Source organism: Echinops telfairi, unplaced genomic scaffold (assembly GCF_000313985.2).
Source record: "Echinops telfairi isolate 266 unplaced genomic scaffold, ASM31398v2 ScPeMD7_23;HRSCAF=83, whole genome shotgun sequence".
Classification (NCBI taxonomy): Eukaryota; Metazoa; Chordata; class Mammalia; order Afrosoricida; family Tenrecidae; genus Echinops; species Echinops telfairi.
Genome location: NW_022103920.1, coordinates 15,863,989 through 15,871,397, shown reverse-complemented (window position 1 = coordinate 15,871,397; position 7,409 = coordinate 15,863,989). Strand labels below are relative to the sequence as shown.

Sequence of the window (7,409 nt, the reverse complement as noted above, 5' to 3'; positions counted from 1 at the left end):
AAAAAAAAGAGCTGAAAGAGCCTCCAATAAAACAATTTATTTATTAAAAAAGAAAGAAAATGATTGTTAAGGATGTCCTAGCTTTTCAATTAGGTGAGATTAGTGGATTAATTAATTTGCCTTTTCCATTATGCCCAATCCTCCTTGAACATACGCAAACTCACTGTGGTCTCCTTGTCACCCACTGCTTCCTTCCACAAATCCCGTTTCTGTAGCCCTTGAATGCCCTTCCCAACTTTTAGGGGAGTCCCCAGTGGTATTTTCATGTGCTCAGGAACAGTGATTCATCATCATCATCATCATGACCCCAGCAGCCACATCTATCATACCTGTATTTTGTACCAAGCAATTTACATGATTAATGGGAATTGGGAATAGCTAATAATACCCAGCCCTTACTGTGTGCTTCCTGGATGTCAGGTCTGTCCTGAGTCCTTTGGGCATATTATCTCTGTTAACGTCTTCAAGGGTGAAGAAACAGAAGCTCAAGGTCAAACAGCTTGTCAAGGTCACACCATTAGAAAGTAGCCTTGGACCAGGCAGTCTGCCCTGAGAACTCATGTCATAATGGACCTAGCCCAGTGGAGGCCTGTGATGCCTGACAGCACACAGGTGTGGGAGCCCTGAAGCCAGTGCTCTTTGTAGGGATACGAACCCCTTCCAGACCAGCCCTGATGTTCCCCTAAGTGCAAAACTCTCCTACCAGGAATTCGTTGCTAATGAGTCACTTCTGACTCCTGGAGATGCAGAATGTATTTTAGAGTAGAACTGTGTCCCAGTAGGTTTTCTGTGGTCAAGTTAGCCAGCCCTTTCTTGCAGGGTGCTCCTGCATGGACTAGAACTCCCAACTTTTTTTGTTATCAGCTGGGCCTATTTACCCCACCCAAGGACTCCTGATTGTTGCTACAATAGTGGCAGGTTCCCTTTAACCCTTACAGTGCTGGAACCTGGCCTCTAGAGCTGGGGAGGAAGAGGGCTGCTACTCTCTGGGACTGGAGGCAGTTTCTCCCTGGGTCCTTAAGAATGTAGACCCCAAAACCTGCCTTATCCGGTCTCCTCATCTGCCTCTGAGACACACCGATTTCCTTGAGGAGAGAAGACAACCTTCCACAGCTGAAACCTTCCTGGAAATGGGCTCCTGTCCATTGCTGAGGGGAGAGTCTGTCCCACTGAGCAGTGCCATGTCAGACAGGCCTGAAAGCCAGCTACGCAAACAGAGATGTACAGCCTTGCTTTAAGTACAAGCACACGGAGGGGCTTTCCATCTCTATCTGGTGCTCAGTCTCCCCACCCCCTTTCTCCCCTTCACCGGTCTGCTCCCGGCTCCTGACAGTCGCCCTCCTCTGATAGTTAAGGTTTGTGTCGACTTGACTGGGCCAGGATTCTCAGTAGTTAGGCAGGTAAGACAGTAATCCCCTATGATGAGATCTGATATAATGTAATCATATCCAGGATGAGATCTGCTGTGAGTAGCCAATCAATTGAGAGAGAGTTTCCTTGGGAGTATGGCGGCTTAGTGGTTATGCATCGGACGGCCAATTGTAGGGTTAGCAGTTTGACACCGCCAGCCCCTCCATGGGAGAAAAACAGGGCTATCAGGGAATCCAGGACGGATGAGCCCTATAGGACCAGTGGTGTGAGTGGCAAAACAGGGAGGGAAAAGGGAGAATGGGTAGGAAAGAGGGAACCAATTACATGGAACTGTGTGTGACCTCCTCCCTGGGGGACAGACAACCGAAAAGTGGATGAAGGGAGACGTCGGACAGGGCAAGATATGACAAAATACCCATTTATAAACTATCAAGGGCTCATGTGGGAGGGGGGAATGGGGAGGGAGGGGAAAAATGAGGACCTAATGTCGGGGGTTTAAATGGAGAGAAAATGTTTTGAGAAACGATGTACAAATGCGCTTTACACAATTGATGTGTGTATGGATTGGGATAACAGTTGTATGAGCCCTAATAAAATGTTAAAAATAAATAAATAAATAAAAGGATAGTAGTTAGGAACTATAATGTAGAAGTTAAGATTTTAGAAACTGAAAAACAAAAACAAAACAAAACAGGGCTATCTACTCCCCTCCGTCACTTCGATGTCAGTTTGTCGTACTGTGGTGGCTCGTGGGTTGCTGTGACGCCGGAAGCTATGTCATTGATATTTCAAATGCCAGCAGGGTCACCCAAAGTGAACAGGTGTCAGTGGGGCTTCCAGCGCTAAGAACAGACAACCAAGAAGGGCTGGGCTCCCCCCTTCGCAGAGCTTTGAAGCACTTTCAGATACTGAAAGCCTCAACAAAGGAAGCAGAACATTGTCAGAACAATGGAATACCTTCTGAAATGTTTCAGAAAACTGAAGAAGCACTGGCAGCACTCACTCGCCCATGCCACGAAATATGGAAGACAGCCAACTGACTGGAAGCTATCTGGATTGGTGCCCATTCCAAAGGAAGGTGACCCACCAGAATGCTCAAACTATAGAATGATATCATTGATATCAAAAGTAAAATTTTGCTTAAGATCATCCAACAATAGTTGCAGGGAACTGCCAGACATTCAGGCTGCATTCAGAAGAGGACATAGAACAAGGGATATCATTGCTGACATCAGATGGATCTGGACTCAAAACAGAGACTACCAGAAAGATGTTTACTTGTGTTTCGTTGACTATGCAAAGGCATTTGACCGTGTGGACCGTAATAAACGATGGATCGCCTTGAGAAGAACGGGAATTCTGGAACACTTCATTGTGCTCATTTGGAACTTGTACATGGATCAAGAGGCAGTTGTATGAATAGAACAAGGAATACTGCATAGTTTAAAATCAGGAAAGGTGTGAGTCACAGCTGTATCCTCTCACCATGCTTGTTAAATCTATATGCTGAGCAAATCATCAGAGAAGCTGGATTATATGAAAAAGAGTGTGGCATCAGGACTGGAGGAAGGCTTATCAACAACCTGCAGTACGCAGGTGCCCTAACCTTGCTTGCTGAAAGTGAGGAGGACTTGAAGATGAAGGTCAAGGATTGTAGCCTTCAGTACGGATTACTACTCAATGTAAGGAAGACCCAAATCCTCACAACTGGACCAATAGGTAACTTCGTGATAAATGGGAAAAAGGTGGAAGTTGTTGAGAATTTTATCTTACTTGGATATACAATCAATGCTCATGGAAGCAACAGTCAAGAAATCAAAGATGTATTGCAGTGGGTAATCTGCAGCACAAGACCTCTTTAGATGTTGAAGAGCAAGGATGTTACTTTGAAGACTAAAGTGCGCCTGACCCAAGCCATGATGTTCTCCTTCGCATCACGTGGATGTGAAAGTTGGACAACGAATAAAGAAGGCTATCGAAGAATAGATGCATTTGAATTGTGGTGCTGGACAAGACTATTGAAAGTACCATGGACTGCTAAAAGGACACTCTGATCTGTATTGGAAAAAGTAAAGACAGAGTGCTCCGTAAAGGAAAGGATGGCAAGACTTCTTCTTACATATTTTGGACATCCGAGGATGTACCCCCCTCCCCCAAAAATAGTAAAAGTCTCTGGGCAGAGCTTTCTTAGTATGCATTTTTTCCTGTTAGTGCACCCAGTGACATGCTTAAGAAGGTTCTCTGGTCACAGTGAATTTTTTTCATAAAAGCAGTTTTGCTTGAGCCTTGTTTTTTGTGACGGCTGACAGAAGAGAACAGTGTGCGACTGTGAAATTTTGTTTCTTACTCGGGGAAAAATGCCGCAGAAACTATTGTGATGTTGAACACAGCTTACAAGGACAGTGCTATGGGAAAAACTCAAGTGTACGAGTGGTTTTCTCATTGTAATAAAGGTGAAATGTCGATTGATAACAAAACCTAGTTCTGGATGTCCGTCAACTTCCCAATCGTATGAAAATGTCGATAAAATTCATGCACTTGTGCAGTGATGGACCACTGAAGAGACGGGGAAGTTCTCTGGTCTATCTTGGAGCTTGGTTCAGTGAATGTTAACGGAAGATTTGGGAATGAGAAGGGTCGCTGCACAATTTGTGCCTTGGATTCTGACTGACCAGGAAAAATATCGTCGAGTAGAAACATGCTGTGCTTTAAAGGAAAGGCTCTGAAGCGACCCAGATGTGATACTATTCTTATGACCCTGAAAGCAAACATCAATCAAGCCAGTGGAAGATGCCATCATCACCTCGCCCAAAAAGAGCATGTCAAGTGAAATCAAAGATCAAGATGATGCTGCTCATTTGTTTTTTTGATGTGAGGTGGGTTCATGAGTGCATTTGGAGTTCAATGGGCTCAATGGCAGTGGGTTTTTTATTTGATTCATATACATAAGGAACGCTTGTGGTGCTGCGGTTAAGAGTTGGACTGCTAACCACAAGGTCAGCTCTTCAAATTCACCAGCTGCTACTCTGGAGAAAGAGAAGGCTGTCTGCTTTCAAAAAGATGGACGACAGCCTTGGAAACCCTATCAGTCAGAACGGATACGATAGCAGTGTGCTTGGGGTTGGTTTTGCATAGGTACATATATAAGCCTCCCTGGGTTTGCTCCTTCAGAGAACTCGGCCTAAGATACCACCCTTCAAGGTCAAGTTAAGGCGCACCTCTTTGTGAAATTTCCCATATTCCTTCAATTCTGGTTCCTCAGAGCATTTACTCTTTGCTTCTTAATACATATTGTACCTTTTCATCAGAGGCCCCTTCAGTAATGATCAGGCTGAAGACTTCTGAAGTCATCCCATTTTGTCATGCAGTCACTACCCACCGCTTCGCCTGCAGGGTCTTCTTCCTGCATTGTGCCGTCTACGCTTTCTGACTCCCGTGTGATTAAAAATGATCACTTTTCTGGAGCCCAGTCTCCACTCATCTAATCGGATGGATGGTTTCTTTCTGCCCTTTTAAGAAGATTGATTCTAGAATCGTAGATCACCCTCGCGGGAGAGCTTGCCACAGAACAGGCAGGGTTCGTTTGTCTTGAGCGTAATTTGCATTTCCGAGGAGAGGGACACTACACTATGAGGGCTCCCGGCAGAGAAGGGCCCATGGCGAAGGGCTGAGGAGGCTGCAGAGCTTCCTGTCCTGTGTGATCCCAGAGCATTCTAGTTTGGTGTGTAATCTGAAGGGGGAGTATAGATGACAGATGAGGTGAGAGATGACAGCAGGGGATGAGATCCCAAAGCCATCTTAAACTTGTTAGACTTTTAAGCACAGGGAGATCTTATAGTCATACGAAGGACCATGGCATGATCTACTTTTTTTAAAGGCCATTCAAGCCAGTGTGTGGAGAATGGATTTGAGAGGACAATTAATTCTACTAGCTTGTGGTATCTTGATGGGATATAACAGAAGTCTGTACCAGGATAAGAAATGATGAAAACTGTAGTTCGAAAGCTCTAATTGGATGTGAGGGATTGAAGGGTGAGAGGGACTATGGCGTAATAAGGAAGCTAGGTTTCTGGCTTTAGGAAAAGTACTCCCTTGCTTACAAAATGCTGGAGAGACATTCCATTGCTGAATTTTGAGTAAGGTGATTTTTAAGTAAATTGAGTTTATTCTTAAACACCAAAGTTTCCTAATTTTCTTAGGCTGTTTGATTGGGGATAGCAACTCCCTAATACAATGGTTATTAAAAGTATGGTGCGATAAGAGTCACCAGTGGACACTGAAAGTAGCTTGCTAAAAATGCAGGTTTCTAGGCTAGCAATCCAAGATTCTGGAGGACTCATTGAGGCCCAAGATGTCAATAATCAGTTCAGGCGCTCTGAAGCAGGAAATCCCGATCATACTTTAGAACACCAATAACATTTATTGTAGTATTATTTGTGATAGCTAAAAGGTAGAATAACCCATCTCCATCAATAACTGCTTTGATAAATAAAATATGGTCTGTGTTTATGTTTTAGTGATCTAGTGATACTCTAACAGAAATGCCTCAAGTGGGTGACTTTAACAAACACATTTATTCTCTCAGTTTAGAAGGCTGAAGTCTAAATTCGGGTGCTGACTGGGATGGCTTTCGGCCAGCTCTGGAGAAAGGGCCCCAACAGTCCTTGGATGTTTACATGTGTCTTGACATCAGCCTTCCCCTGGATGTAGAAGATTCCAAGTGTAGGAGCCCCATGTCCAGAGGGGGTCTGCTTCTGGCTTTTCTGTCTTCCAGGTAGTCAGGACCCCCTGTGGTCCCTCTCTTCTTGGATCTCTTGGGAGGTAAAAAGTTTTAAGTCCCACACCCCAGGTTCAACTCCCCTTTAGAGGATCCAGGTTGTGACCTAAAGCTTTTTGGCCCCTTCTTAATTGGATTACAACTGTTTTGAGTTGATCCCATGGGTGGGTGGGTGGATGTGGTGATGTCATCATGAGATACCTTAACTGCTAAACCACCGAGAATCCTAGCTCAGCTTGATGTATAGGTATATAGTGGTGCTGGGACTACAATTCAACCCAGGACGCCACCTAATGGGATATTACTCAACCTTGAAAACGGAAATGAAGTGCTGACATGTTATGACGTTGATTAATTATCATAAACATCATGTTGAAAGAAGTCAGACACAGAAGGCCAAACACAGTGATTCCACGAATAAAAAATATTTAGAATAGCACCCCCCAAAAAAACCCGGAAACAAAGTTTATTAGTGGTGACCAGTGAGAGGGGGAGACAGAAGTTCTTGCTGAAGGAGGGCTGAGTTTCTGCTCGACGTGATATGACAGCCTTTGCCAATGGGCGGTGATCCTACAAGATGGTGATTCCAATGAGTAGCACAGCCCCGTTCACAAGATGACAAACGCTTATACAGTGACACATACACACCTAGCCTCGGTTTCAAACAAGGCGGCCATCTGCCAACACGAACTCCCGGTCCTTTTTTGCAGCGTCTCCCCCTCCGGACGCGGCACCTGCCTGAGCGTCCCCAGGGCTGGGGCTCCGTCCAGGGTCCAACGAGGTCCCTCAGGGCCAGGGCATGCCCTTGCTACAGCCGCATGCCCAGCGCGCCCAGGGCGATATCTGGGACCGACGGGACCCTCTCTGACTGCTCGCCGAGCGAATCCACGAAGGCGCCGCTTTGCACAACTTTTGTTTTCCATAGCTGGGCGGGCTGGGCAACAAGGGCAGCGAGGGCCGCTGGAGAGAGAGAGAGAGGGGATGAGGACGCGCTGGGCAGGGCAGCGCCGACGAGAGCTGGGCGAAGCGCCTGTGCCTTTGTTGGGGCACCTTCGCGGGGTCTTAATTCCCGGGGCCCGGGCGGGGGCGACGAGAAAGGCTAGGGTCTCCCGATTAGCGACCATTTTGGGCTGCCTGCGCCCCTCCTCCGGGGCGCCCGCCTGTCCTCGACAGAGCTGCTTCCGTGGCTCCGGAGCCCTCCAGATCTTGGGGGCGCCGTGTGGGGGGCCAGGTGAGGGGCCGCGGGGCTCCCCCGGAGCCG

General features: G+C 46.5%; 1 long non-coding RNA gene across 1 annotated transcript; it reads right to left on the bottom strand.

Annotated features, from left to right (window-relative positions):
- Nucleotides 1-6,601: 6,601 nt before the first annotated feature.
- LOC123521540 lies at nt 6,602-7,403 on the bottom strand. The gene is made up of 2 exons (XR_006679964.1): nt 7,270-7,403; nt 6,602-7,108 (listed from the first exon to the last, which is right to left on the bottom strand). It is a non-coding gene; the product is annotated as an uncharacterized LOC123521540 (long non-coding RNA).
- Between the last annotated feature and the right edge of the window lie 6 nt (nt 7,404-7,409).